At 47.1% G+C, this 21670-nt stretch overlaps 1 protein-coding gene across 2 annotated transcripts in view; it reads left to right on the top strand.

Annotated features, from left to right (window-relative positions):
- Nucleotides 1–1562: 1562 nt before the first annotated feature.
- LOC138261623 (ligand of Numb protein X 2-like) overlaps nucleotides 1563–21670 on the top strand; it is a 141960-nt gene continuing 121852 nt past the window's right edge. Inside the window, exon 1 of one of the 2 annotated variants that reach the window (XM_069210751.1) lies at nucleotides 1563–1758. The gene's annotated coding sequence lies outside the window, so the exon portion shown is untranslated. Of the gene's footprint in view, nucleotides 1759–3006; nucleotides 3037–21670 lie in introns of those variants that run through there. The other variant, XM_069210770.1, reaches the window with a different exon arrangement.

Genomic DNA, 21670 nt, shown 5'->3' with positions numbered 1-21670 from the left:
CCATTCCTCCAAGCAGCTTACTTTGGAAGGCTAGACGCGACTCCCTGCATAATCCTCGGTGACTCCCTGCAGCTCTCCCTACAGCACTCCATGCAGGGCTCACCTGGCTTCCTCCACAACCAGCAGCTCCCCAGCAGTCCCTGTAGACTCTGTAGTTCCTGCAGGACTAATTCCATTCCTCCCAGCAGCTTTCCCTCCAAGGCTCCACTGACTCCCTGCATACCCCTCAGGGCTCCCTACAGCTCTCCAGGCAGGGCTCACCGGGCTCCCTGCACAACCCCTGGTACCACTGGCTCTCATGGTAATTCCTGCAGAGCTCACTGTTGCTCTCCCAACACTCCCTGTAGTTCTCCATCAGTCCCTGCTGTTCTCTGGCAGCCCCTGCGGTTCTCGAGCAGTCCCTGCACCTCTCCAGCAGTCCCTGCAGCTCTCCAGCAGCCCCAGCGGTTCTCCAGCAGTCCCCGCAGGGCTCACCCGGCTACTTGCACATCCCCTAGCACCCCTGGCTCTCGTGGTAGTTCCTGCAGCGCTCCCTGTCGCTCTCCCGACACTCCCTGCAGTTCCCCAGCAGTCCCTGTAGACTCTGTAGTTCCTGCAAGACTAATTCAATTCTTATCAGCAGCTTTCTCTCCAAGGCTTCCCAGATTCCATGCATATTCATCAGGGGCCCCCAATGCTCCCTGCAGTTCTTTCCATAGTATTCCCCGCAGGGCTCCCTTGACTACCAGCCTCTAAATGTGGTCCCCACAGCACTCTCTGTCGCTCTCCCGGCGGTCTCTGTAGTTCCTGCAGGACTAATTCCATTCCTCCCAGCAGCTTTCTCTCCAAGGCTCCACTGACTCCCTTCATACCCCTCAGATCTTCCTGCAGCGCTCCCTGCAGGGCTCACCTGACTCCCTGCACAACCCCTAGGATCCCACTTTCTCATGGCAGTCCCTGCAGCGCTCCCTGTCACTCCCTGCAGTTCTCCAGCGGTCCCTGTAGCTCTCCAGCACCCTCTGCAGTTCTCCAACAGTCCCCACAGTTCCCAGCAGTTCCTGCGGTCCCTGCGATTCTCCAGCAGTCTCTGCAGCTCTACAGCAGTCCCTGCGGTCCCTGCAGTTCTCCAGCAGTCTCTGCAGTTCTCCAGCAGTCCCTGAGGCTCTCCAGAAGTTCCGGCAGTTCTCCAGCACTCTCTGCAGATCTGCAGCAGTCCCTGCAGTTCTCCAGCAGTCCCTGCAGTTCTAGTTCTCCAGCACTCTCTGCAGTTCTCCGGCAGTTCCTGCGGCTCTAGTTCTCCAGCATTCTCTGCAGTTCTCCAGCAGTCCCTGAGGCTCTCCAGAAGTTCCGGCAGTTCTCCAGCACTCTCTGCAGTTCTTCGGCACTCCCTGCAGATCTGCAGCAGTCCCTGCAGTTCTCCAGCAGTCCCTGCAATTCTAGTTCTCCAGCACTCTCTGCAGTTCCTGCGGCTCTAGTTCTCCAGTACTCTCTGCAGTTCTCCAGCAGTCCCTGCGGTTCTCCAGCAGCCCCTGCGGTCCCTGCAGTGCACGAAGCTCCCTCCAGTGGGCGAGGCACCGGCACCTGGAGCTGGTTACTTCCCCAGACGTCAGAGCTCCTCCCCGCAGCCGGTCTGAGCCTGGCACCGGCGCACAGCGGCGGCTCAGGTGAGGGGCGCTGGGCCTCTAGAGCTCACGGCTGCCGGTGGCAGCGGGCTTCGAGGCGCTGTGGGGTCGGCGCACCCCTAGGAGCTGAGAGTGCGGTGGGGCGGCGCCCACACAGGTGAGTCCGTGGGCGGGGGCAAGGGTGGGTCAACAGGGAGCGGGTTCGAGGAAGGCCCCCACTTCCACCTGGAAGCAGCGGGGGGTGTGCTGGTTTCGAACCACCGGGTCCCAGTCTGGAGGATTTGGGGGGAACCCCCCCAGTCGCCCTCCTCCGTGACACTGAGGGCAGCCAGCCTCCGCCATGTCACCTGCTGCTCCCGGCCTCACTTTCACCTTCCCTCCTGCCCTCCCCTCACATCAGACCTCTCTCCACGCCTGGTGTATGGGAGTCCCCACTATCTACCCTTACCAGACCCCTGTGACGCTCACCCTAAAACTCTGGACTCAGCCTTTCTTGTGACTTCCTGCCCCCACTCACCCTGCAACTCCCCTCGCTGCCTTTCATATGTGGCTGCCCCCCACTTACCCCTAAAACTCTGGCCACTGCCTTTCGTGTGTGACGTCTTACTCCTAAAACGCCTGTCACTGCCTGCCAGGCACAACCCCTTTCTTCCAATCTCCCGCCTTTTTGATCCCCTCTACTCACCCCTAATCACCCCCCTTGACTGTCATATCTGACTCTCTGCCCTCTACTTCCCTCCATACCTGGCATGTGCGGCTCCCTTCCCCCCACTCGCACCAAAACTCCACTCCCTACCGGTCATTTGCGAGTCTCTGCCCTTTACCGAGTCACCAAAGATCTCCCGACATGCCTGTCATATGTTTATTTTATGTCGGACGTTGTATATGGGAACAAAGCCACGGAATTAGTGAGAGTTTGTAGGTGTGTGTGTATATATATATATATATATATGCAACATTTTAATTAAAACAGTATCGAATGTAAAATTCTTGAATCCTTATGAGTCAACTGTCTGTAGTATCCTGTTTAACAGATGTTAAAGTTCACACTTCACTTGTGGAACCCATTAACAAAGGTGGATAGATACGTCCTTTCATCACGTTTAGAAGAAAAAAAAAAGTGTTCTCAGAGTTAGAGTGAACAATACAACTAAGCAAACTAACTGACCAACACTTGCTGGCAGCAAACCCTCTCAAGTTCGTTAAAGTGGAGTGTATGTCCAACATTGGGTGCAAACGGTTGTTTCTACTCTGAGTGGAGTGAAAATTCAACTTTGTTTTGAGTTCTCAGTTTTTGAACACATTGCTAACAATCTTCACACAGAGGATTTGCATCTGCTCAATCAATCAATCAAGTACTTGTAAAGCGCAGCTAAACACCAGTTAGTGTCTCAAAGGGCGCACGCGCGTTGGGGAAGAAGAGCAGGAAGTGAAGGTCAGAGGGGATCAGGTGAAGAGCCAAGTTTTGAGGTCCTTTCTGAATTGTGAAAGCGGGAGATCTTCTGAGGTGGATAGGGAGGGGGTTCCAGGTCTTGGCGGCTTGGTGGGAGAAGGACCTTCCTGCGGCTGTGGCCATCCGGATGCGTGGGACAGGGGCGAGGTCAGCGGAGTGGGGGTGCCTGATGGACGTGTAGAAGTGGAGTCTTTGGTTGAGGTATTCTGGTCCGGCGTTGTGGAGGGCTTTGTATGTGTGCCTGAGGAGTTTGAAATGTAATTCTCTTGTCTATTGGGACCCAGTGCAGGTCTCTCAGTAGGACGGAGGTGTGGCTGTGTTTGGGGGTGTTCTTGAGGAGACTGGCAGAGGTGCTCTGGACGCGCTGTAGTCTTTTTTTGTACCTTGGTGGTGGTTACGGCATAGAGCACGTTGCCGTAGTCCAAGCGGCTGTTGACGAGGGCCTGGGTGACTGTTCTTTTGGTTGCGGTAGGGATCCATTTGAAGATCTTCCGAAAAGCATGCGCATGGTGTCGAAACAGGCAGAGGAGACTGCGTTTACTTCACGGTTCATCGAGAGTGATGAGTCCAGGATGAAACCGATGTAGCGGGCATGGTCGGTGGGGCCCAGGGCGCTTCCGGGGGTTGTAGGGCACCAGGAAATGTCCCCAAGGGGTTGTTGCCGATGACAAGGACTTCTGTTTTTTTTCGGTATTTAGCTTCAGGCAGCTCTCCTTCATCCAGGCGGCAACTGCCTTCATTCCGTTATGGAAGATGACTATGGCTGTGTGCAGGTCGTGGGTGAGGAAGATGATTAGCTGTGTGTCATCGGCGTATGAGACGATGTTGAGTGCGTGGTGTCTGGCGATGGTATCTAGAGGGGCCATGTAGAGGTTGAAGAGAGTGGGGCTCAGAGAGGAGCCTTGTGGGATGCCGCAGATGATCTTGGTGGCGTCTGAGTAGAAGGGGGAGGTGGACTTTTTGAATTCTGTCATAGAGGAAGGAGGTGATCCATTCTAGTGCCTTGTCTCAGATGCCGGCGTCGTGCAGGTGAGTCTGTAGAGTGCGGTGGGAGATAGTGTCAAATGCGGCAGACAGGTCAAGGAGGATGAGAGCCAGGGTCTCACCCCTGTCTAGGAGGATGTGAATGTCTGTGGTGGCGAGGAGGGCGGTCTCAGTGCTGTGGTTGCTCCGTAAGCCAGACTGAGAGGGGTCAAGGATGGTTTAGAGTTCGATGTGTTTGGTGGGTTGTCTGTTGACAACCTTTTTGATGACTTTGGCTGTGAAGGGTAGTATAGAGATGGGCCGGAAGTTCTTGAGGTCTCCTGGGTCTGCAGTTGGTTTCTTCAGTAAGGGCTTGATTTCGGCATGTTTCCAGATTTTTGGGAAGGTGGTGGTTTCAAAGGAGCGGTAATGATGTGCTGGAGCCTGGGTGCGATGGTGCTACGTGCTTTGTTGAAGATGTGGTGGGGGCAGGGATCGGAGGGAAAGCTGTAGTGGATGGAGATCATGATGTTGAGGGTTTCCTTGTCGGAGATGTTGGCCCAGCAGAGTAGGTGGTGGGGGTTTGGTTGAGCTTCAGTGGAGGCTATGGCGGTGTTGGGCGTGGGATGGTCCTGGGTCGGAAAACTGTCGTAGATGTCTGCTATCTTGCAGTGGAAGTAGGTGGAGAGGTTGTTGCAGAGCTCTTGTGATGGGAGGATGTCTGTGGAGTTCGCTCTGGGGTTGGTCAGTTCACTGATGATCGTGAAGAGTTCTTTGCTGTTGTGTGCGTTGTTGTTGATGCGTTCCTGGAAGGCATTTCTCTTGGTGGTCCTGATGAGTTGGTGGTATGTGTTTAAGGCTTTTTTGAAGGCTTCGTGGTTGGAGGGGGTCTTGTTGGTGCATCATTTCCTTTCAAGACGTCTGCAGTTTTGTTTGGACACTGAGGGCTGGGGTGAACCAGTTGGCTTTCCTAGATGAGCGTCTGTTGGAGGGTTTATTGATGGTGGCTAAGGTGTTGGCGCAGTCTGAGATCCAGTTGATGAGGTCCTGGGCAGCTGTGTTAGTGTCGAGGTCGTATGGGGGGGGTGAATTGTTGAGGCTGGTGAGTAGCTTTTCCTTGGTGATCTTGTTCCAGTTCCTGCGGGGTGTCGGTCGGGGGATTTGCTCCAGGTAAAGTGGAAACAGTGGTAGTTGGTCCATTGGAGTTCGTGATGTGGCTAATGGAGATGTGGTTGCTGGCGGTGAAGATGGGGTTGAGTGTGTGTCCGGCGGAGTGCTCTTTTCCACCATTGGCTTTCTTCAACCAGCCTCTTTCAGCCATTGGCTTGAAACTTTGTCAATCATGTCTTGGCTCAGCCCAGTGAACCATGGTATTACTTGAAATGAATGTGAGGAGGTGCCCCTTAATCTTCCATATCTCACAAATATTCATTGTCCTTGGGCTCAATGGAGACCCTCTGAAGGATTTGGAGGCCCTGAAGAGTTGGGGGACATTGTGCACCTCGGATGCCTGCATTAAACCCCAGCCACTGAAGCATTTGTTCTTCACCTAATGCTATTGGCTGCTGGAGTGAATGTCTTCAGTCATCTCCTTGCTTGTCTGTCTCCCTCTAATGTGCTAACACTGCTTGCATTAGCTCACTAAACCCAGACCTGTTGATTTCCTTTGATTTAATTAAAAAGTGCCTTGTGACAGTCAAGCTTAGGACAAAGCACCATACCACCTGCACCATCTTTAGCTTACTTGTTTTTCTCATGAAATGTTGCTACTCTTCCAGTAAGGATGTGATGGCTCCTAGGTGCGTCTTGTCACTTTGAACCTGTCCTGAATTTGCCAGAGAGACGTGCAGTTTGCTCGAGTGTGTGAGCTGGTTGGTTTTGAAGCTGAGGTCATTCGCGTTGGCTTGGATGGAGGTCCGTCTCACTGCTGTCACCTGCAAGGTCTCCATGAGGTTGGTGGGATCAGAGAAACTTCTTGGGGAATATCTAGTGATCGTGTTTCAAAGGTACATGGTTCACTCCAGGCATCCAGTGGTGAAGCAGAGGATTTAAATACGTTTTTAGCCATTGTAGGGGAATGAGTGCTGTTGTGGAGAATATGTGCAAAAATATAAAAATAATAAAGAAGGCACAGCAGAAGTGCCTTCTCCCATCTCACTCCTAAAACCTGGAATAACCTGCACATCAGAGCCTCATCCGCAGCTCTTGACTTCCACAAGAAAATGAAGACCTGGATCTTCGCCTAGGCCTGGCCCTGGCTGGGCCCATACAGCTCCTGCCTCAGCACCAAGATACCTTCCCTCATGGTGCATGGTATACAAATACACATAACAGCCCTTTCTGTTATGGTCCCCTCGTTACTACCTCCATTAAACCCGTGTACACTTGGCCAGAGGCGTAATGAAGCATTCTCTTGCTGAACTCTGCCATTTGTTTGTGAAAAGAAGTAATTAACTTTTTACAAACAATTTTCGTTGTGTTGCCCTGATGTTTTTGTTGATTTAACTTTTTCCTGTGAATGTCATGGTCTTGGCACCTGGGTATCTACAGTTCTTTTCCTCAGGTAGCTGTCAGCGTAGTTATGCAATTTGCACTCTTTGGAGTCAGGCCAGCTATAATTTTGATTTTCTAAAATAAAGTGTGCATTAATCCATAGGCTGGAGTAGATGGTATTTACATAATACATTGGCTGGGCAGAGGGTATTCATAAAATGGCTGACGTTGTGTAGTTATGTAATTCATACGCTGAAGTAAAGGTTATTCACACAACTAATTGGCTGGGGTATTTATGTAACACAATGGCTTCAGTAGAAGGTATCCACGTAATCCATTGGCTGGAGTAGAGGAGAAACATGTTGACTGGAGTAAAGGGTTCTTATGTAATACATTCCCTGGCATTCACTAACTTATTCTTATGTGAGGACATTCACATAATCTATTGGCTGGAGTAGCGGGTATTCATGTAATCCATTGGCTGGAGAAGAGGGTATTCATGTAATATATTTGTTAGAGTAGAGGGTATTCTTGTAATCCATTGCCTAGGACAGTGGTTCCCAACCCGTGGTCTGAGGACCCCTGGGGGTCCACGAAGCCTTCTCAGGGGGTCTGCGACTGCTAAGAAAATTAAAAAATGTTAAATATTGACAAATTAGGTCCCCAGCTTCCAGTAATGACTCAGGTGGGGGTCTCCGGATTCCAATGATGATTCAGTGGGGATCCCTGGGTTCCATTAATGTTAAAGTGGGGGTCCACTGAAATGAAAAGGTTGGGAACCACTGGCCTAGGATACCGGGTATTCACATACTCCATCTGGACATTGATCAATCTGCCCTTGACTGCGTTTTTGAGTTCCGGGCAATCATGGAGGGCCGTCCCGAGCAGTGGAAGTCATCAGTGGGGTCTGCTTAGTTGTCTGATGCTCCACCGACAGCCAACATTGCTGAGGTTTTGGCATCTGAGATGACCCTCGTGCTGTGGAAGAGGCGGGAGCAAAGTGTAGACTTGTCCATTGGCATCTTTTGACCTTTTGGACTTTTAGCCACCGAATGCAATGAGCAGTAGAGAATATGTATTCCCCCAAAATGGCAGATACATTGTGTAGAGTATTTTACTGAACGTACGTATGTACTTACAATGCGGCTGATGTCTTCAATACTCTCCTGGTGTTGCAATAGTGGACAGCATTCTATCCATGCAGCTACTTGTGATGTTCTTGTTGTGATGGAAGATATCTGACGTCACTGCCAGCCTTTGGGTAGAAGATGCCATTGCACACTTTGAGCTTCTTATTTGCGTTTCTGAAAAAGAAGCCTATTGTAAGGGTACTTTTCTGAAATTACCCACAGCTCATTGAGAGGTGGGGTGGGGAGAGCCTTTCTGCAGTCCATTGAACCAGCTGCTTGGAGGCCAGACTTTGGTGTGACTGTTGGTGGGGCATCAAGGTAAATGTCTGTCTAATGTTTTGCCAAATCGGTGCGGACTTCTGATGGATTCTGAGACTGATCTCCACTCATAAAATCTGAAAGGAGTTTTATTAATTATTAGCTGGAATGCTGACGGTGTACATTCATATGTCGGCGTACGCACGATCGAAGCTTGGCTTGAAAACATGCCGGGAACCGCAGTACTTTTGTTTTCGTGATAATTACTGGGATACTTGAGAACATTCGAAGAAATGCTCAAAAATTTTGATCTAAACAGTTGAATTTTCATCCAGATGTGATTTATGTGATACAAGATTAAAGTCCACTACAGAAACGACATATATACAGTTTTTTGCTACACGAGGGGTTTTACTCTCGTTGTCAATAAGCCCTGAAGAAGTCGTTTGGGTCATTTCCCTATGACGAAACACGTGTTGGCTTGGAACATTGGGTGTTTGAACTAGTAGAATTCAAATTCTTGGAGGACTTTTCTTAATAAACCACGCGGACTGGATTACACATTAAGAACTGTTTTGATTTTGAATGTGAATTTTTTTTTATTACGTTTCCACTTAATTGCTTATGATATTGCTGTATTTACACATATATATAGATTGAGTGCCTCACGTAAATGCTTGTACATTCATATGTACAAGAGTCCTATGCTTTACGTTAAGCAGCGCTTTAAATGGGCAGGTACTCAGAGGTACTGAGAGCCTGCACTTCTTTAGTTTTAGAGGGAGAGTACTCCCAAGTCTCAGTGGGAGCTCAATAATCTTAATGAAAGAGTACCAGCATTCTCAACAGCATAGAGGTGCTCTAGGGTAATGAGTACCTACACTTCCTTAATGCTATTTAAAAATCTGATGACTGGGTCGAAAGGGAGAGTGCTCCTATGGGAGATTAGATCACCCTCCGGATTTTTGTGTGTTTGTACCCGTAGTTTTGGAGTCCATCTAGTCCAGAAGATGTTTGTCACCTATATTATTTATTTATTTTTATTGTTATTGTTATGGTCTTTTATAGCACAGACTTAACCTATGGGCCCTTTAAAACTGAGCCAGAACAAATCCATAACATTGTGAGCACCAGTTACAGTAGGATCAGAGCAGAATAATCAGTTTGCGGATAACAAATTAAAATTTAACCAAAACCAAATGTTTGCCTTGTGAGTGACTGCAACAACTTCAGATAGATTAGAGCATAAATAGAGGAGCTTTGAGGACCGGTGAAATTACCCTATCAAAGAGAATTGCTTTGCAATCTTTTTCTAAGGTGACCTGCATGTGGTCAGATGGATGGAGGGAGTTCCAAATTCTTGTTGCACTTCTGGAACATGATCTGCTCATGCATTGCCCTTGATTGAGGGTGGGAGGCTCAAGGAGAAGGGACTGAGCTTTTCTCGACCCCACCCACCTCCTGGTTATAGTCATACACTTTGAATTTCTCTGATAGGTAGGCAGGAGATGGGTGTAGTGCCTTGTGAGTAATGCATGAGGTTTTGAAATGGGCTCTCGCCTCTAAAGAAAGGCACCGGATGGATAGCAGGGTACGGGTTGTGTGGTTGAGTTTCTTGTGACTGGTCACAAAGCGTGCTGCCGCTTGTGGGATGCACTGAGTGGGCCTAGGTGAATTTTGGGGACGCTGATAAGAGTGGGATCTAATATTTCAGCCTAGAGAGATCCAGCGCATGGACGACCGCTTTTAGTTTGTGTTCTGGGATCAGTTGCTGGATTCCTTATCACAGTGATGTGGCTCTGGAGAGTGTGATGGCTGTCGACAGTGAAACCGAATGACTTGGCATTAAGAAAAATAGAGGGGTGGCCCTCTTGGGTAGAGAAGATAGCAAGCCAGTCTTGCACTGGAGGAGTGAATTTCTTGGGAGATATCAGAAAAAAAAATCCGTTTTTCTCAGGATTTTGGGCCATATGTACGAACACATTTTCCCATAGACACAGAATGGGCAAAACTGCTTGCTACATTTGGCCCCTAGTTTGATGTGGTGCTTTGACATCCAGGCCTGAATTTTTGTCACTGTGCTGGATAGCATGGTGAAGTCAGCCAGGGGTGTGACCTTCAGGTAGATTTGGATGTTGCCAGTGTGCAGGTGGAAGTAGATTCATAGTTCCCAAGGACCAGACAGGAAGGTCTGAGGTAGAAGTAGAAGTTTAAAAACTGTAGGAAATGGGATGGAGCCTTGAGGAACCCCTTGCCGTAGGCTGACTGGCTTTGAGACAGTGTTCCCATTTTTTCTTTTTTTTTTTTTTTACTGCTTGGGAGAAGTTCGATAGGTAGGAGGAGAACCAGTTCAGGACCACTAGTAGTTTGGCAAGGGATTTGCTAATGGAACGAGAAATAGCGTAGGTTCTCTTTGACTACATTGACCTGTCTGCTCTTGATTTTGCATTTGGGGGTCCTACAGGTGACTTCAAAGGACTGTCCCATTAATGTTGCCGCTCCCCATTGACTCTGTTGTTGGTGTGTACAAGTGCTATTAAGTGTGCTTCTTCACCCTAGTAGACAGCTTTGAGCATGGTTACCCTACCTAGATACACGGTAATTGGCATCAATGTAGTGCCCAAACCTAGACAGATATGATTCATTGTAAGCCACCCTTGTCTCTAATTTTTTTGCACTTTCGTCCCTGGGACTGGTGGTCCCATTGTGTTCTATTTCTCACAGGTGTGTTTGAGATGTAGTTGTCTAGTTCATGTTTGATCTATTGCACCTTCCTCTGATCTGCTGGCAGTTTATTGCTTGTCCAAGTGTTGGTGTGTTCTCAGAATTCTGCCCCGGAAGGTCACATGGAGAGACAACCTGTTCCTAGTCTCTGACCTTAACGTATTCAGTGTTAAAATTAGGGCGATCGAGAGAATTGCCACATGGAATCCCCTCATCCCACGAAAGCTTGAGCGTGTGGCCGAAGGTGTTATTTGGGTTCTAGGAAGAGGCCTTCAAAAGGATGTTGAGAGTTAGACCTGGACAGTCTTCTTCCAAGAGTGGCATTGCCTGGGATGCCACTTAGCTTGGAGTGCTAAAGCATCTGTGGGCTTGCCTGCTGCCTAGGCTGATGAGGGCTGTGCCCTAGAATCATTAGGTAGAAGGTGATGGAAACTGAATGCGTGGGTCCGGCCTCTGCCCCTTTCACTGTACAAGCCAATAGCAACAAGCGAACAGTCTCAGAAGCTCCCCAAGGACACACCCACACCACCTCGCTCACCTGACCACCGCATTGTGGGCCATGAGGTACCTGAAGCGGTAAAGGGAGAACCTAGGCAGAGAAGGGGTTCTTGGTTATAGAATTTTTAAATTACCGATGTATTGCCGTTCAGATGTCCTCGCGGCGCTGTTGGAGCTCAGAACGTTCACAGATTGGTCTTGTGGATTTGGTCATTGACCAGGCTCAGTTTTATGACTCAGTACTTTCACCAGTAGTGCAGTGCTTTTGTATATGTTTGGTTGCTTGCGTTGTAACGGTCTGTGGTGTTTGGTGTATATGTGTCTGGGGGTGTTTACTGATTCGGGTATGCGCCACTTGGGAGATTTCCACGTTTATTGCCTCACATGAAGTATGTGCCTGAGGTCATTGAGACTATGACGTCTTGTTAATGGTCACAGTATCCCTTTAAACCAGATTGGCTGCATATTCCCAACTAGTGGTACTTTGGTACTGTCTTTGGTTAGTGATTCTATTCTGTCTCGGCTCAGTTGCAGTAGGAGTGATGTGGCCTGCCGACCAGGGCTGCTGACTAAGGAACTGGGGAACCAGAATTGGAGTCCCGGCATTGGTTCAACATCATGTGATTCTGGGTAAATCACTTGGGGCCTGATTTAGATTTTGATGGACGGGTTACTCTGTCCCAACTGTGATGGGTATCCTGTCCGAATTATAAATCCCTTAGGGCATAATGGACTTTATATTTCGGCGGACGGGATATCCGGCACCGTTGTGACGGAGTAACCCGTTCGCCAAAATCTAAATCGAGCACTTAATCTCCATGGGCCTAAAAAAAAAAAACGAATCTGACATTGTGCTCGTGTAAAGTCCTCCAATGCTCTCAGGCCAGGTTTGCGCTATATGTAGGGTGACCAGACGTACTGCTGGGACAGTCCCAGATTTTTGCCCGCTGTCCCATTCGATTTCAACAAATTTGGGTCACATCCTGGTTTTTAGAGGGGGTCAACTGAAAACAGCGAGAAGCACATTTTAAGGTCAAGCTTGCGAGTGCATGCACTTGTGCATGGGTCTCGTATGCGAGACGCTGTTGTGATCAGTAAAGGGCTTGGAGCTGACCTGTTGCTCAGAATTTGTTGGTTTGCATGGCACTCTTCCTTACAGCCTTGTAATTTGTCACGGCATGTAATTTCCGTTCCTCAATGTGGAGCAGGGATCAAGCACTAATTGATTTCAACATAATTAGTACCCTTCCGCTGCACCCAACGTGATCAAGGTACTGTTTTGTTCTAACTTACAGTGCCCGGCAAATAAGGCTTGTGACTGGCAAAAATGTGCCCAGCAGTGCAAACAAAATTGAAAAGTTTTATTTATTTTTAAAGCTAACTTTATTTTATCTTGTTAAGTCATCTTTTCTCAGTTTCCACTCGTGTTTTTGCTCGTGGGTGCCATTGTCAAAAGATGACAATTAACTTGTTCGAAATATGCGAGACCCATTGCATTGCAAATGCTTGTTTATGTGTACTAAAGCTGTGCTCATTAGCAGCTGTTATAAGCAATCAATTTAATGAACAGCTATGATGCTGATTTTAAAAATTGCATTTTACTCATTTTCTGAGTGCCTCTTCAGTGTTCCTATGTTGCTGAGAGCTGTCCTTCTGCGCAGCCCTGTCAATGTAAAATGATGGTCCTTCGGGACATTGTGCAAAATGAGAAGGTTTTTAGTTCTGGAGATCTGGTTCCCCCAGCTCAGTGGTTCCCAACCTGTGGTCCAGGGACCCTTGGGGTCCGCGTAGCTTCCTCAGGGGGTCTGCAACTGCTTAGAAAATTAAATAATAGTAACAGAATAGGTCCCCAGCTTTCAGTAATGACTCAGTGGTGGGTCCCCGTATTCCAATAATGATTCAGTGGGGCTCCTCGGGTTTCAGTAATGATAAAGTGGGGGTCCACAGATGTCAAAAGGTTGGGAACCACTGCCCTAGCTTTATGAAACCGCCAAAAAAGTGGCGTGCTCATTTTAGGGATTTACAACTTTATCAAACAGCCCAGCAGCATGAACAATGAGCCAGTTATTCCTCCACAATCTTTACAGTCGCAACTTACAGTTTTCAATAACCTAGGCCGGGCCTGGCCTCGTGTCTGTGGACTTCAGTCACACAGTGAAATGAACTCTCTGGATACAACCGCCAAGCGCATGACATGCGAACAGCAGGCTGTGCAAACATGGCCGCCTGACGGCTGTTTACCGAAGGGAGAAATTAATATTGGGCTCTGCTTTTCACTGCTCGTCGCCATCCCCTGTGGAGCCAATCCCTGCTTACCGTTTTAAAGGCCCGGCTCGCTTTTTTTTCCACTGATCTGTGATGCCATTTCCCACTCACACTGCTGTCTCTTATCCTGTCCGACCCGGAAAGAGGGCACAGGAAGGAAGGTGGCACGCCATCAGCACGAGAGGAAACTGTACCAGGGTTACCCTGGGCATCTTTTTTGTTGTTGTAGTAATGCAAAAAAACAGATGACACCAGAAGCAAGTGTATTATAGCCAGGGGCACTGGAATTATGTGGCAGGAGGCTAGATTATGTGGCAGGGTTGAGTAAATTATGCAGCAAGAGAAGGCAAATTATGTGACATAAGGCAGCACATTTTGTAATGGTATATATAACTTCTTTATTTCATCATTAAAAAATGGTAGCACTGTCTGGACATTGCACCTCATTAGTACCAGTTTGACACCAGCATATAGCAATAAGCAACAAAAAGGTGACACGTCCTTTTTTGCAAAGGGCCTTCCATGACGCTGCAACACATCACTGAATCTTAGCAACTTTTTAACCGTTTGAGCTAGAAACAATTTTTGCTGCAGATGATGGATTATATGGCAAATGCAGAGAAGCTGGAATTATGCAAAAATCGCCGCAGCTGCACAAGTGCATAATTCCAATGGCCCTGATTATTGCCTTGTTTATACAGGACTTTATATCCCTGATGAGGCACCAAAGCTCATTGTGGAGATGCAACTAGTTACTCTGTGAGACTGTAATGGGTGGAAGCGTGTGTGGTCAACCATATGCAGGACCACTGGAATTCTGCAATTCTGCAGCCACAGCATTTTCCTCATAATTATTGTTTTGTAGCATTTGCAACATAATCCATTATATGCTGAATAATCTGCAGGTTTTGACAAAAAAATTGTTTCTAGCATAAACAGATCAAAAGTTACTAAAATCGCAGCAACCCTTGTTGCAGCAGAGTGGAAGGCCCTTGGCAAAGGTTGACTGGACATCTTTCAATTGCTTATCATTGTAGTTGGCTGTTACGTTGGTGCTAATGAGGTGAAACCTTTGCCCAGACAGTGTTAACTTGTGAAAAAAGTCAAAATTCTAAAGTGATACTATTACAAAATGTACCACATTACGCTGCACAATTTACCTTCTCTTGCAGAATTTAGTCAATGCTGCCGCAGAATTTGCTCCTCCCCTGCCGAATAATTCCACTGGCCCTGCTTATATGGATTGTATTTTGATGTTGTGTTTGAGAACCACACTAATTTCCTTATCATGTTGTTTTGCTGACCCTACACATAATTGTAGGAAAACACATAAAGGTTAGAGAGAAGCCAGTGTAGGAGTGGATAGAAGGTTGTTCATGCAGTGTGGCCTGTGTGTGGCATTTGTTGTGGTACCAGAGATGTATGGCAGCGGCTGCTCAGTTGAGCTGCAGCATGTATGCAGTAGCACTTGCAGCGGGATGCAGGAGAAGAGTATGAGAAATAGACGCTGTCACTCACGTGATGCTTTGTAGTGGTCTGTATCATGAGGTTTAAAGACCATTGAATATGGGCATGGGGAGTCCCCAAAGGCTCACCCTTTGGGAGGCGCATATGCCACGGTATATGTTCTGAGAAATTCATTCTGGTGCAACAGGGATCAACCCATAGGAGTGTCATGTTATAGGTATTTATAAAGTGCACTGATGCAAAAAACACTTCCTGGCACTGCAGCCAGAGAATTGTGATGGGAATGAGAATAATGAGTCTAAGTTTAAAAGCCATGATTTTAACTGCTTTCTGGACAGTGATAAGAAAGACTGAGATGTAAGATTCAAAGCAAGAGAATTCCAGAGCCCGGCCACAGCAATTATGAAAGATTTGTCACTTTAATATGCTTTACAGGAGCGAGGAATGTGAAAAAGAAATTGGATTAGCTGCACATCAGGGAACATCCTAGTCCAGTGGTTCCCAACCTTTTGACTTCTGTGGACCCCCCTATTTTATCGTTACTGGAATCCGGGGACCCCCACTAAATCATTATTTGAATCCGGGGACCCCCACTAAATCATTATTGGAATCCGGGGACCCCCCACTGAGTCATTACTGAAATCTAGGGACCTAATCTGTTAATATTGTTTCATTTTCTACGCAGTCGTGGACCCCCCCTGAGAAGGTTTCACGGACCCCCAGGGGTCTCCGGACCACAGGTTGGGAACCACTGTCCTAGTCAAATGTTGAGATGAGGAGGGGGAAGAGTGCACAGTGGTTAATAATTTTAAATAAGTACACTTACAGACAGGGATGCAATGTATATTGTTGAGAACAGGGAAAATGTGCTCCCGTGACTTGCAACGGGTAAGGAGTCTAGCAGCTGAGGGTTCTATTGCAAGCAGCTGAGAGGAGAAGCAGTACGTGCTAAGTAGATACCGTGAAGGCTAAGTGAACGTGAGCAGGTCCTGTGAATCCAATAAATGCAGAATATGGCATTGAATTTTCAAATGATAAAAGTAGAAACTCAAGACTGATGAAATTTGGAGTTCTAAAGGGAGTTTGGCATTCAGAATAATGCTTAAACTGCAGACAGTTTTTGCAGAGATAGGTTTAGGATTCATAGATCTGGGCCACTCAGTGGCTTTCCAGTAAGGAGAGGCGGCATCAGTTTGTAGTGCATTGGCCTTAGAGGGGTCCGTCTTCACAAAGTTCAACAGCAGCCCCTGTCCCTCTTCAGTAGTGCAGGCAGTGAATTGAACAGTTCATGCGTAAGATTGAAAGAGTTTAAGAAGTAGAGTTTCATCTGGATACATCTAAAATTTGGAGCCTAAGGAGTGGGCTTTATTCTTGTCTCATAGGATCATCCTGGAGCAACAGCTATAAGGCTAGCCGTAGAATGCCCTGCGGCGTCTATCAAGGAGCGGCAAAACACCTATAACGAATACTGAGGATTCCACGGCCGAAGGGCAGGGGACCAACAAATAGATCTTCAGTCTTGAACAAAGACTTTGCAGATCATCTGCTTGGTTCTAGTCTATTCCATGTTAAATTGGTCCTTTCTATAAACGTTGTTACTCTACTTCTAGGGGATCTAGCCTCCACTCATACTGTCCCTCTGTTATCCTACTTTACAATGCTTTTTCCATCCCCCTCCCTCCCAACATCCTGCCCAGTGCCTGGACAGGAAATGGTATCTACTGACCTTGCTGTGAACTCACTGCAGGGTCCTTGCATCCTCCTTACAACATGACCTCTCTCTCTCTCTCTGTCAAAAAATAACACAACACGATTTATCCCTCCATTCCCACTCCAAAACGAAACTCTTCTTTTTCTTTCCTCTCCCAGACTTTGTTCAGTAATGCGAGCCATGCCTGTCACTGAAAATGGCTTGATGTGCGAGTTCTTGTATGGGTCCAGCTGCGATATCTTCAGTTGTGTGTCTTGGGCTTCCATTGATGCAATGTGGTGGAAATGGCCCTTTTTGAAGGGCCATCCCCAGTCTTTTTGCCTCCTTCCTCCTATTTTTTCTGACCGGTTTTTGTTGGCTTTAGAACTCTGGGCACTTTACCACTGCTAACCAGTGCTGAAGTGCATATGCTCTCTGTGTAAAGGGTACTGTTGATTGATTTATCCATGATTGGCATATTTGATTTACTGGTAAGTCCCTAGTAAAGTGCACTAGAGGTACCCAGGGCCTGTAAATCAAATGCTACTAGTGGGCCTGCAGCACTGGTTGTGCCACCCACAGTAGTAGCCCTGTAAACATGGCTCAGACCTGCCACTGCAGTGTCTGGGTATGCAGTTTTAAACTGCCAATTCGACTTGGCAAGTGTACCCACTTGCCAGGCCTAAACCTTCCCTTTTACTACATGTAAGACACCTGTAAGGTAGGCCCTAGGTAGCCCCATGGGCAGGGTGCAGTGTAAGTTTAAGGTAGGACATATACTAGTGTGTTTTATATGTCCTAACGGTGAAATACTGCCAAATTCGGTTTTCACTGTGTAAGGCCTATCTCTCTCATAGGTTAAAATGGGGGCTGCCTTTAAATATCCTTAAAGTGCAGAGTCACTTTGAGAGCAGATAAACATGTGGAGTTTAGGGTATCTGAACCCACAATTTAAAAATACATCTTTTAGTAAAGTTGGTTTGAAAATGCCACTCTTAGAAAGTGGGCATTTTCTTGCTTAAACCATTCTGTGACTCTGCCTGTTTGTGGATTCCCTGTCTGGGTCAGTTTGACAGTTGGGCTGTTTTGCACCTCTCTAAACAGTGACACAAAAGGGGGCGGGTGTAGTTACACAATGGAATTTAGTAGTTAGCCTCAGGAAGTGAGGAGCAAGGTGAGTGTTGAGGCCATGTGCCAGCAAGGGAAGAGTGTCTGGCCACTAAGTGTTGGAGAGACCCCTAGCATGGATCAACAGGTGGGAGGACCATTGATGGAGAAAGGAGTGGGGCACACCACTGGATTATGTCACCAGTTTGAAATAAATCTGGCAATTGAATTTAGTGTACTGTTAAAAGGTTTTGATGCTGTTTTGGAAACCAGGCATCCCCAGTGAGGTACAGACGTTTATCCTGGGATGCAGAAATCTCCGCACTGGGCAGGTACTTTGCTTATACTAGCAAAAATAATATTTGCACCAATCTTGATTTGGTATCCATCCCCCCCCCTCCCAAGTCTCTGCAATGAAAACAGTCCAATAGAAAAATCATGTTCAGGCATCTGTCTTCCATATTTGAACTTGCTTCGGCTCTGGAGTGCTTTTCCTGAGTTCTGCTTAGCACCTGACTACCAGGTGGTAGTTCGAGGTGTATACGTGGTAATAGGAGGGCATTTGATGAGAACCACTAATATCACACTATACGTCTCCACAAATATCATGTATAACATCTCCACCACGAATACTGCAATCAGTACTGCACCACCGCCCCTACCACCAATACTCGTGAATTGACCACATATTGTACTTCCAGATGGCTTAGCACTAGGGTAGGGTTCCACTGCTCCTGGACTGACTTCACATTGTTCCTCCTGGTTGGATCTCTTAGCACTGCTGCAAAGGCCTGGGATTCTGTCGCTGCTGCATTGACTGCATCTAGTATTTCACAGGTACCACTATTGCCAGATGGCCATACAATAGGATAAGCACTTGGATGATCACTGCATGACCGCGTGCACAATCAAGTGAATGACTACATGCATGACTGAGTGCGAAACCTCTTCAGGACATATGACATGACAGATTGCATGGCTATTTGAGACCAAATTATATAACAGAATGCATGACAAAATGCTTGCAGGTGGTGTGATAAAGAGCATGACAAATTATAACTCAGTGCACATGATCAATGTCTTTAATGTTGTAAGTATCCCATGGAGAAGTATGATGCCTGTCTGCAAAGTGCCTTGGCCAGAGCAGAAAGCACTATATAGATGGCATCCAAGACCATCACTGCCATTACCGCATCCCAAAAATACCATTATCACCACTACCTGAATTACTACCACCATCACCAACGCAACCATCAGTATCACCAATACCACACCGCACAAATACTACCTCCAAAGCCACACCACCAACAACACTGCTACCACCAATACCCAGCATTGGCAAACCCAATAAGGCTGGCTTTAACGTGCTGTTGCTTTGGAGACATAATTTCTATATACCTCTATTGCTGTGTGGTTGCACTTGAGACCCTTTGGCTGTACCAGCAGGGATTGGGTGCTTGTGGTGTTCTGCTCTTGGTACCCGTACCCTTTGAGGCCAGAGCTTTCTCCTGCCTGCCGGCTGTCTGCATTCGTTCCAGGGCTTCCGCTTATGACGCGGGTCACCGGCTTCAAGGAATGCAGATCCCGCCAAATCCCATTAGGCTCTTGGAATGGTATTTCTGATTTAGCAAAAAAAGAGTGTTGTGTTTTTTTTTTTTTTTTTTTTTTTTAGCTATGCTTGCAGCTTTGCGATTTGATTATCCTATTCATATTGACAGGTGAATTTTTGTTGGCAGAGCACAGAACGTTTGATACATTTCCAATTGTTTTGGTGTTTTTGTATTGGTCCAGCATACCGACCAAGGCGCCATGCACAAGGTGTGGCTGGCTCGCTCTACCTCTGACGGTAGCAGGTAATGAGTAGATTTTGGTTTCATTTATTGCGAAACTCTATAAGTTCTGCAGTATTGCAAAACAAGATGAGGGTGGGGTAATAGAATCGGTTAATAGGCCAAGATACGTAACATCAAATTTCTGTAGCGAATTTTGATCTGCTGTCACTTGTTGCTGTTTCCAGGCCTAAGCTGTCGGTCTTCTGATTGTACAGCTTGGTTTTTGGTGGTTTGAAGTTCAGCTGCACCCTTTTGGAAGGGGAGAGGGAGTACTAGAATATACGACCTGCACTCTGACAGATGGGTTTAGTGTCTGTGCAGCAGAAGTTTAAGATTAGATCCTAGCATTTGCTGGTTTTCTATGTATTCTGGTTATTCATTTCAGGATGCTTGTGCATAAAACATTTAGGGCCTCATAACGACCTGGGCGGAGGGGATACTCCGTCACATATGTGATGGATATCCCGCCCACCGTAGTATAGCCTTAGAACCCGCCGTAGCGGGCTCTACCGGCTATTAAAGGCCCGCTCCCCGCGTTAAATGCCCGAGCCGAAGGCTCCGTGAGGCTTTGTTCACAGCTGTTGCTGTGAACAAAGCGAACATTGGAATGTTGGCGCTGCGGGCTTTTACCGGCCAGTAAAAGCCTGCAGCACTCCATTGTCTTCAATGGAGCTCCCAGCATTCCAATGTTCTAATACAAGTTCCATTACATCCTATGGAACTTGTAATATAGCGGACGGGATATCAGTCACGTTCGTGACCGAGTAATCCCGGCTGCCAAACTCATAATGAGGCCCTTAGTCTGATCTTCGTTTCCACCAGACACCAGTGTGGTGGCTCTATGTGCGCCTGTGGTTTTTTTTCAGTTGAGGGGAAATTCATGCTGCCCAATTATTTTATTTAATCAGTTGTTGATTCACTCTATTTTTTTGGATAGTTATGGGAATACTGTGTTGCAGTAAATTTTAAATGGAAGATTAGGTAAATATACTTGCTTTTGTGGGAACGTGATAGTTGGACGATGATCCTTTTAAGGTCCGGCTACATACATCCTTCCTCACCTGTAAGATCTCATGCCATCAGCTCCCCGAAAGAGGTACAAAACCTAGCAGTGCAAAGAGGGTTTGGACTTCAGTCAGACCCTGGCTAGCATGTGATTTTAATGGTCTATCACTGCTATGTTTGGTCTTTGATGTATTTATTATACATCTTGAGCTCACTGATGAACCATGTGTTATTCAGATGAGACAATCGCTGCAGTGCTACTCTACCCACTGCCAAGGTGATCCAGTTTGAAGAAGAAGCATTGAAGGGAAGGTGGTCTTCGAAAAGGGCGTATTGATGGAGCCAGGGGTTCTGCAGGATCCACACTGGTTCATTTTAGAAGAAAGACAGGGCTGGGAGGAGACAATCGTCCCCCTGGTTACCTGTAAAGGATGATAGAGAAACCTATAAGAGCACAGTGAGTTCAGAGAACAAAGTTTTCTGCTGGAAAGTGATGTCTTCACGGGAGGAATAGATGTGATACTCAGTGTGCCCTGCTTGATGTTTACTGCCCAGTTATTTTTATTCCAAACCAACCGGAGTGCAGCCAGAGTTTAGACAATTCTCTTCTCACCTGGGAGGATCCAGACTCGTATGTTAAAATTAGATGCCATCTTTTAGTATCTATGATGCAATAAAGTTGCTAATGTTGTCTCTGAAGTCCAAGACGGAGCCAGACGCAGAGTAAATGAGAAAGAAATTGGCAGTGTGTTCGGGAGGCAAGAAAATGTACATGGGAGGAATTCAGCTCTAAGAATAACTAGAGTAGAATTAAGACACACCTTACAATAGTCTTTATTTATAACTGCAGTGCCACCTCTTTGCTAATGCCATCCCAAGGGGTACTTCTATGGGTGTTGGCAAAGTCAATAGGGCTGGACCTAATCTGCAAACACATGCAGCACATTAGAGTGAGACACACAGGAGGGTACCTGCACAAGCAGACAGTGGGTTCTAAATCTGTAAAGTAGTCCTTCATGTAGTTCATTGCAAGCACTCTAGGGAAGGCTGAAGAATACACCTAGACAGCCAATCACATAAGATGAGAGAGTGGCAGAGCCATGACATTGAGAGTCTCAAGCCAATGGTAGAAAGAGGCTGGTTGAAAACAGCCAAAGGACATAATGTGTGGCGGCCAAGCCCAC

The sequence above is a fragment of the Pleurodeles waltl genome, chromosome 2_1 (genome assembly GCF_031143425.1).
Source record: "Pleurodeles waltl isolate 20211129_DDA chromosome 2_1, aPleWal1.hap1.20221129, whole genome shotgun sequence".
Classification (NCBI taxonomy): domain Eukaryota; kingdom Metazoa; phylum Chordata; class Amphibia; order Caudata; family Salamandridae; genus Pleurodeles; species Pleurodeles waltl.
This window is presented reverse-complemented; position numbering and strand designations above follow the sequence as displayed.